Source organism: Choloepus didactylus, chromosome 2 (assembly GCF_015220235.1).
Source record: "Choloepus didactylus isolate mChoDid1 chromosome 2, mChoDid1.pri, whole genome shotgun sequence".
Lineage (NCBI taxonomy): Eukaryota > Metazoa > Chordata > Mammalia > Pilosa > Megalonychidae > Choloepus > Choloepus didactylus.
This window is the reverse complement of record NC_051308.1, coordinates 144,906,526-144,915,881: the sequence shown is the minus strand read 5'-3', so window position 1 is coordinate 144,915,881 and position 9,356 is coordinate 144,906,526.

Below are 9,356 nucleotides of genomic sequence, written 5' to 3'. Positions count from 1 at the left end.
AGAGAAACAAAGAAAGGACAGAGAGACTTGGAGAAAGGTTCAGTACTAAAGAGATTCGGTATGGGTACATTAAAGGATATTAATAGAGAGAGGGGAAAAATAAATATGACAAACATAAACCAAAGGATAAGATGGCTGATTCAAGAAATGCCTTCACCATTATAACTTTGAATGTAAATGGATTAAACTCCCCAATTAAAAGATATAGATTTGCAGAATGGATTAAATAAAATGAACCATCAATATGTTGCATACAAGAGACTCATCTTAGACACAGGGACACAAAGAAACTGAAAGTGAAAGGATGGAAAAAAATATTTCATGCAAGCTATTGCCAAAAGAAAGCAGGTGTAGCAATATTAATCTCAGATAAAATAGACTTTAAATGCAGGGATGTTTTGAGAGACAAAGAAGGCCACTACATACTAATAAAAGGGGCAATTCAACAAGAGGAAATAACAATCATAAATGTTTATGCACCCAATCAAGGTGCCACAAAATACATGAGAGAAACACTGACAAAACTAAAGGAAGCAATTGATGTTTCCACAATAATTGTGGGAGACTTCAACACATCACTCTCTCCTATAGATAGATCAACCAGACAGAAGACCAATAAGGAAACTGAAAACCTAAACAATCTGATAAATGAATTAGATTTAACAGACATATATAGAACATTACATTCCAAATCACCAGGATACACATACTGCTTTAGTGCTCACAGAACTTTCTCCAGAATAGATCATATGCTGGGACATAAAACAAGGCTCAATAAATTTAAAAAAATTGAAATTATGCAAAGCACATTCTCTGGCCACAATGGAATACAATTAGAAGCCAATAAGCGTCAGAGACTTAGAAAATTCACAAATACCTGGAGGTTAAACAACACACTCCTAAACAATCAGTGGGTTAAAGAAGAAATAGCAAGAGAAAATTGCTAAATATATAGAGACGAATGAAAATGAGAACACAACATACCAAAACCTATGGGATGCAGCAAAAGCAGTACTGAGGGGGAAATTTATAGCACTAAACGCATATATTAAAAAGGAAGAAAGAGCCAAAATCAAAGAACTAATGGATCAACTGAAGAAGCTAGAAAATGACCAACAAACCAATCCTAAACCAAGTAGAAGAAAAGAAATAACAAGGATTAAAGCAGAAATAAATGACATAGAGAACAAAAAAACAATAGAGAGGATAAATATCACCAAAAGTTGATTCTTTGAGAAGATCAACAAGATTGACAAGCCCCTAGCTAGACTCACAAAATCAGAAAGAGAGAAGACCCATATAAACAAAATAATGAATGAAAAAGGTGACATAACTGAAGATCCCAAAGAAATTTAAAAAATTATAAGAGGATACTATGAACAGATGTATGGCAACAAACTGGATAATGTAGAGGAAATGGACAATTTCCTGGAAACATATGAAAACTTAGACTGACCAGAGAAGAAATAGAAGACCTCAACCAACCCATCACAAGCAAAGAGATCCAATCAGTCATCAAAAATCTTCCCACAAATAAATGCCCAGGGCCAGATGGCTTCACGGGGGAATTCTACCAAACTTTCCAGAAAGAACTGATACCAATCTTACTTAAACTCTTTCAAAACATTGAAGAAAATGGAACACTACCTAACTCATTCTATGAAGCTAACATCAATCTAATACCAAAACCAGGCAAAGATGCTACAAAAAAGGAAAACTACCGGCCAATCTCCCTAATGAATATAGATGCAAAAATCCTCAACAAAATACCTGCAAATCGAATCCAAAGACACATTAAAAAAATCATAAACCATGACCAAGTGGGGTTCATTCCTGGCATGAAAGGATGGCTCAACATAAGAAAATCAATCAATGTATTACAACACATTAACAATTCGAAAGGGAAAAACCAAATGATCATCTCAATAGATGCTGAAAAAGCATTTGACAAAATCCAACATCCATTTTTGATAAAAACACTTCAAAAGGTAGGAAATGAAGGAAACTTCCTCAATATGATAAAGAGCATATATGAAAAACCCACAGCCAGCATAGTACTCAATGGTGAGAGACTGAAAGCCTTCCCTCTAAGATCAGGAACAAGACAAGGATGCCCGCTATCACCACTGTTATTCAACATTGTGCTGGAAGTGCTAGCCAGGGCAATCTGGCAAGACAAAGAAATAAAAGGCATCCAAATTGGAAAAGAAGAAGTAAAACTGTCATTGTTTGCAGATGATATGATCTTATATCTGGAAAACCCTGAGAAATCGATGATACAGCTACTAGAGCTAATAAACAAATTTAGCAAAGTAGCGGGATACAAGATTAATGCACACAAGTCAGTAATGTTTCTATATGCTAGAAATGAACAAACTGAAGAGACACTGAAGAAAAAGATACCATTTTCGATAGCAACTAAAAAATCAAGTACCTAGGAATAAACTTAACCAAAGATGTAAAAGACCTATACAAAGAAAACTATATAATTCTACTAAAAGAAATAGAAGGGGACCTTAAAAGATGGAAAAATATTCCATGTTCATGGATAGGAAGACTAAATGTCATTAAGATGTCAATTCTACCCAAACTCATCTACAGATTCAATGCAATCCCAATCAAAATTCCAACAACCTACTTTGCAGACTTGGAAAAGCTACCTATCAAATTTATTTGGAAAAGGAACATGCCTCAAATTGCTAAAGACACTCTAAAAAAAGAAAAACGAAGTGGGAGGACTTACACTCCCTGACTTTGAAGCTTATTATAAAGCCACAGTTGTCAATGCAGCATGGTACTGGCACAAAGATAGACATATAGATCAATGGAATCGAATTGAGAATTCGGAGATAGCCCCCAGATCTATGGCCAACTGATCTTTGATAAGGCCCCCAAAGTCACTGAACTGGGTCATAATGGTCTTTTCAACAAATGGGGCTGGGAGAGTTGGATATCCATATCCAAAAGAATGAAAGAGGACCCCCTACCTCACACCCTACACAAAAATTAACTCAAAATGGACCAAGATCTCAATATAAAAGAAAGTACCATAAAACTCCTAGAAGATAATGTAGGAAAACATCTTCAAGACCTTGTATTAGGCGGCCACTTCCTAGACTTTACAACCAAAGCACAAGCAACAAAAGAAAAAATAGATAAATGGGAACTCCTCAAGCTTAGAAGTTTCTGTACCTCAAAGGAATTTCTCAAAAAGGTAAAGAGGCAGCCAACTCAATGGGAAAAAAATTTTTGGAAACCATGTATCTGACAAAAGACTGATATCTTGCATATATGAAGAAATCCTACAACTCAATGGCAATAGTACAGACAGCCCAATTATAAAATGGGCAAAAGATATGAAAAGACAGGTCTCTGAAGAGGAAATACAAATGGCCAAGAAACACATGAAAAAATGTTCAGCTTCACTAGCTACTAGAGAGATGCAAATTAAGACCACAATGAGATACCATCTCACACCAATTAGAATGGCTGCCATTAAACAAACAGGAAACTACAAATGCTGGAGGGGATGTGGAGAAATTGGAACTCTTATTTATTGTTGGTGGGACTGTATAATGGTTCAGCCACTCTGGAAGTCAGTCTGGCAGTTCCTTAAAAAACTAGATATAGAGCTACCCTTCGATCCAGCCATTGCACTTCTCGGTATATACCTGGAAGATCGGAAAGCAGTGAAACGAACAGATATCTGCACGCCAATGTTCATAGCAGCATTATTCACAATTGCCAAGAGATGGAAACAACCCAAATGTCCTTCAACAGATGAGTGGATAAATAAAATGTGGTATATACACATGATGGAATACTACACGGCAGTAAGAAGGAACAATCTCGTGAAGCATATGACAACATGAATGAACCTTGAAGATATAATGCTGAGTGAAATAAGCCAGGCACAAAAAGAGAACTATTATATGCTACCACTAATGTGAACTTTGAAAAATGTAAAACAAATGATTTATAATGTAGAATGTAGGGGAACTATCAATAGAGAGCAATTAAAGAAGGGGGAACAATAATCCAAGAACAGATAAGCTATTTAACGTTCTGGGATTGCCCAGGAATGACTATGGTCTGTTAATTTCTGATGGGTATAGTAGGAACAAGCTCACAGAAATGTTGCTATATTAGGTAACTTTCTTGGGGTAGAGTAGGAACATGTTGGGAGTAAAGCAGTTATCCTAGGTTAGTTGTCTTTTTCTTACTCCCTTGTTATGGTCTCTTTGAAACATTCTTTTATTGTATGTTTTTTTTAAATTATTTTTTTAACTTTTTTATTTTTCATACAGTTGATTTAAAAAAAAAGTTAAAAAAAAACAAGGGAAAAATATGTAGAGCCCCCTTGAGGAGCCTGTGGAGAATGCAGGGGTATTCGCCTACCCCACCTCCATGGTTGCTAACATGACCACAGACATAGGGGACTGATGGTTTGATGGGTTGGGCCCTCTACCATAGGTTTTACCCTTGGGAAGATGGTTGCTGCAAAGGAGAGGTTAGGCCTCCCTATAAATGTGCCTAAGAGCCTCCTCCCGAATGCCTCTTTGTTGCTCAGATGTGGCCGCCTCTCTCTAGCTAAGCCAACTTGAAAGGTGAAATCACTGCCCTTCCCACTATGTGGGATCAGACACCCAGGGGAGTGAATCTCCCTGGCAACGTGGAATATGACTCCTGGGGAGGAACGTAGACCTGGCATCGTGGGATGGAGAACATCTTCTTGACCAAAAGAGGGGTGTGAAAGTAAATGAAATAAGCTTCAGTGGCAGAGAGATTCCAAAAGGAGCCGAGAGGTCACTCTGGTGGGCACTCTTACGCACACTTTAGACAACCCTTTTTAGGTTCTAAAGAATTGGGGTAGCTGGTGGTAGATACCTGAAACTATCAAACTACAACCCAGAACCCATGAATCTCGAAGACAATTGTATAAAAATGTAGCTTATGAGGGGTGACAGTGGGATTGGGAAAACCATAAGGACCACACTCCCCTTTGTCTAGTTTATGTATGGATGAATAGAAAAATAGGGGAAGGAAACAAACAAAGAAACAAACAGACAAAGGTACTCAGTGTTCTTTTTTACTTCAATTGCTCTTTTTCACTTTAATTATTATTCTTGTTATTTTTGTGTGTGTGCTAATGAAGGTGTCAGGAATTGATTTAGGTGATGAATGTACAACTATGTAATGGTACTGTGAACAATCGAATGTATGATTTGTTTTGTATGACTGCGTGGTATGTGAATATATCTCAATAAAATCAAGATAGAAAAATAAAATGCAAAGATTAAGAGTACTTCGTTTCTCATTTTGCTCAGCATGGAATTTGGAGGCTAAATTTTATTAACTACCGAATGATACAACCTGGTTAGGGAGCAGGCAGTTTCAGAATTTTCTATTTGCTACAATTGTTTCAGATTCTTACTCTAGTGGAATTACATCATATTTGGGATTTGGATTTTAAAATCATAGTGCCTTAATTTTCGATACCTTGATTAATGAAATGTAGCACTTTTTTATATTTTTAAATGATTATTTGAATATCATTTTGTATAGGGCCTACTCATAACTTTTGCCCTTTGGTTCTATCGAGTTGTCTTTTTATTAATTTGTAGGAGTTGATTTTGTTTTCTGGATATGAGTCCTTTGATACTTATATGTAATTGCAAATACGTTATCTTACTCTATGACTTCTCTGTTCATTCTCTTAATGGTGCCTTTTGTTGAAAAGAAATTCCTAATTTTAATTGAGTCCTTTATCAAATTTTCCCTTCATAATTAGTGCTTCTGTTTCCAACTTATACATTCACCAAAGAGACTAAAAAAGAAAAAAATATATATTGAAAAAAAAAAAGCCAGCAAGGTTGTGGAGCAATTTAAGTACTGCTGGTAAAGCATAAATTGGTATAACTCTTTTGGAAAACACTTTGGTAACACAAGTGAAACTAAACATGTACAATTGCTATGATTCATCAGTTCCAATCCTTTTTATTCACCCAATGAAATGCATATATTTAGGCATTAAAAGACATACTCAAGAATGTGTATGGCAGCATATATGTAACAGCAAAAAACTGCCAACAACCCAAATTTTCTTCAGTAATAGTACTGATAAAAAATTTTGGTAGATTCATGCAATGGAATGTCACAAAATAACCAAATAACTATTACAAATAACGATATAAATAACTTTCCCAAGGATAATGCTGAGTGAAAGAAACCAAACTTTAAAAAATACAGACTGTGTGGTTCCATTTATATAAAATTCAAAAATAGTAAAACTAGCATGTCGGTGACATCTAGGTAGTAGATGTCAGGACTGTGATAGGCACTGTAGAGAAAAGAAGGGGCCCAAGATGGTTTTCAGGGATACAGGGAGACAGGAATACAAGGATATTTCTTGATTTGGGTAGGGTGGTTAGGTGAATGTTCTCTTTGTGATGTTTAATCAAGCTGAAACTTGTAATTTGTGTACTTTTCGGTATGTTTATATTTTAATATAAGAAGTTTATAAAGATATCAAGTTAGCTCATAAAATATTTTTTTTTTGCTTTTTTTCTTTGATTAGAGAAGTTGTAGATTTATAGAAAAATCATGCAGAAAATGCAGAGTTCCCATATACCCCACTATTATTAGCACCTTGCATTAGTGTGATATATTTGTTACAATTGATGAGAGAATATTATTATAATTGTGTGGTTAACTACAGTCCCTAGTTTATGTCAGGATTCACAGTTTGTGTTGTATAGTCCAATGGGTTTTCATAAAACTTTTTATTTTAGTAGCATATATATTCTTATAGAGAGTTAAGGGGTAGAATTGATAAGAATTGGCAAATGATGGGTGGGGTAGAGTGGGGGAGATTGAAATGGATATTTTGATTTTTGACCATCCAGCATCCATTTACCCACATTTGGTAACAGCAGGGACATAGGAAACAAGGGGCCACAAAAGGCTTTTGGTCCTTGCAGAATGTATGAGCTTCCTCTGCTGCTGTAACGATTTATAGGCATACCTCAGATATTGCAGGTTCGGTTCCACACCACCACAATAAAGTGAGTATAGCAATACAGCAAGTCACTTGAATTTTTTTGGTTTCCCAGTGCATATAAAAGTTATGTTTACACTACATTGTAGTCTACTGAGTGTGCATTAACATTATGTCTAAGAAAACAACGTACACACCTTACTTTAAAAATACTTTATTGTTAACAAATGCTATCATCTGAGCCTTCAGCGAGTCATAACCTTTTTTGGTGGTGGAAGATCTTGCCTCAGTGTTGATGGCTGCTAACTGATTAGGGTGGTGGTTGCTCAAGGTTGGGGTGGCTGTGGCAATTTCTCAAGATAAGACAGCAATGAAGTTTGCCACACAGTTTGACTTTTTCTTTTGTGGAAGACTTCTCTGTAGTATGTGATGCTGTTTGAAAGTATTTTATCCATAGTAGAATGTCTATCAAAACTAGAGTCAATCCTCACAAACTCTGCTGTGGCTTCATCCTAAGTTTATGTAATATCCTATATCAATTGTTGTCATTTCAACAGTATTCACAGCATTTCCATCAAGAGTAGATTCCGTCTCAGGAAACCACTTTCTTTGCTCATCCATAAGAAGCAAATCCTCAAGTTTTATCATAAGATTGCTGCAATTCAGTCACATCATTAGGCTCCCCTTCTAATTTTAGTTCTCTTGCTGTTTCCATCACATCTGCAGTTATTTCCTCAACCAAAGACTTGAACCCCTCAGAGTCATCCGTGAGGGTTGGAATCAGCTTCTTCCAAATTCCGGTTTATGTTGATATTTTGACTTCCTCCCCAGAATCACAAATTTCTTAATAGCATCTAGAATGATGATTCCTTTCCAGAGGGTTTTCAATTGACTTTGTCCAGACCCATCAGAGACATCACTATCTATTGCAGTTCTAGCTTTACAAGACTCTTCCTTTCAGTTGAACACTTAGAAGCCATTGCAGGGTTATTGATTGACCTAATTTCAATAGTGTTGTTTCAGGAATACAGAGGCCCAAGGAGAGGGAGAAAGATGAGGGAATGGCCTGTTAGTGGAGCAGTAAGAACACATACAATATTTATCAATTAAGTTCACCATCCTATATGGGTACGGTTCATGGCACCCCCAAACAAAGATCACTGATCACAGATCACCATAACAGATATAATAATAATGAAAAAGTTTGAAATACTTAGAGAATTACCAAAACGTGACACAGAGACACGAAATGAGCACACGCTGTTGGGAAAATGGTGCTGATAGACTTGCTCAATGTGGGGTTGCCACAAGCCTTCAATTTGTAAAAAAAAAAATATAGTATCTATGACATGCAATAAAGTGATGCATGATAAAATTAAATATTCATGTAGCACAAACTTAATGGCTTAAAACAACACAAATTTTAATTATTTTACAGTTCTGGAAGTCAGAAGTCCAAAATAGGTCTCAGTGAGCTAAAATCAAGGGAGGGACAGGGCTGTATACCTTTCTGAAGGTTCTAGGGGGAGAATTCATGTTTTTCTAGATCTTTTAGAGGCTGCCAAATTCTTTGACTCGTGGCTCCCTTTATCTTCATAGCCAGCAGTGGCCAGTCAAGTCTTTCTCATATTGTATTACTTTGACATTCTCTCTCTTCTGCCTCCCTTTTCCACTTTTAAGGACCTTTGTAATTACATTCAGTCCACCTGGATAATCCAGGATAATCTCCCCATTTTAAGGTCAGCTGATAAGTAAACAATTCATTCTGCAAACTTAATTCACACTTGCCATGTAACATAATGTAATTAAGAGGTTCCAGGGATTAGATCCTGGGCACCTTTTTGGGGGGCAGGACATTATTCCGCCTACCACATGGATCAATAAAGATGATATGAACTCTGAGTTCCAGTGATCATAACTGGAGACTGAAAATAAAGCCACAGAAGTTAGAACAGAGAGAAGGGAAACAGAGTCCTCATGAAGCCATTCTTTAACCTTTGGATCCAGTAAAACCTGCAGTGAACGCTACCACTGGTAGTGTTTTTCCTAAGCCAGTTTGAGTTGGGTTTTCTGACACTTGCAATCAAGAATCTTCACTGATATGGCATAAGAAAGAAAATGAAAACTTAGGGAGGAAAGGGAAGGAAGAGTTCATAGTACTTTTAATTATCAATCCTGAGTGATTGGGAAATGTAGAAGGAATAGAAACTTTTGAACTAAGGAGGAGATAACATGTTGATTTTAGGCATATTGATTTTGAGGACTTGTGTTTGAATATTCCATAGTCCAGTAAGCACTCTCATATATGGGGTTGGAATTCAGAGCAGTAGGGACAATCAGAATGGAATTTGGAACCCCT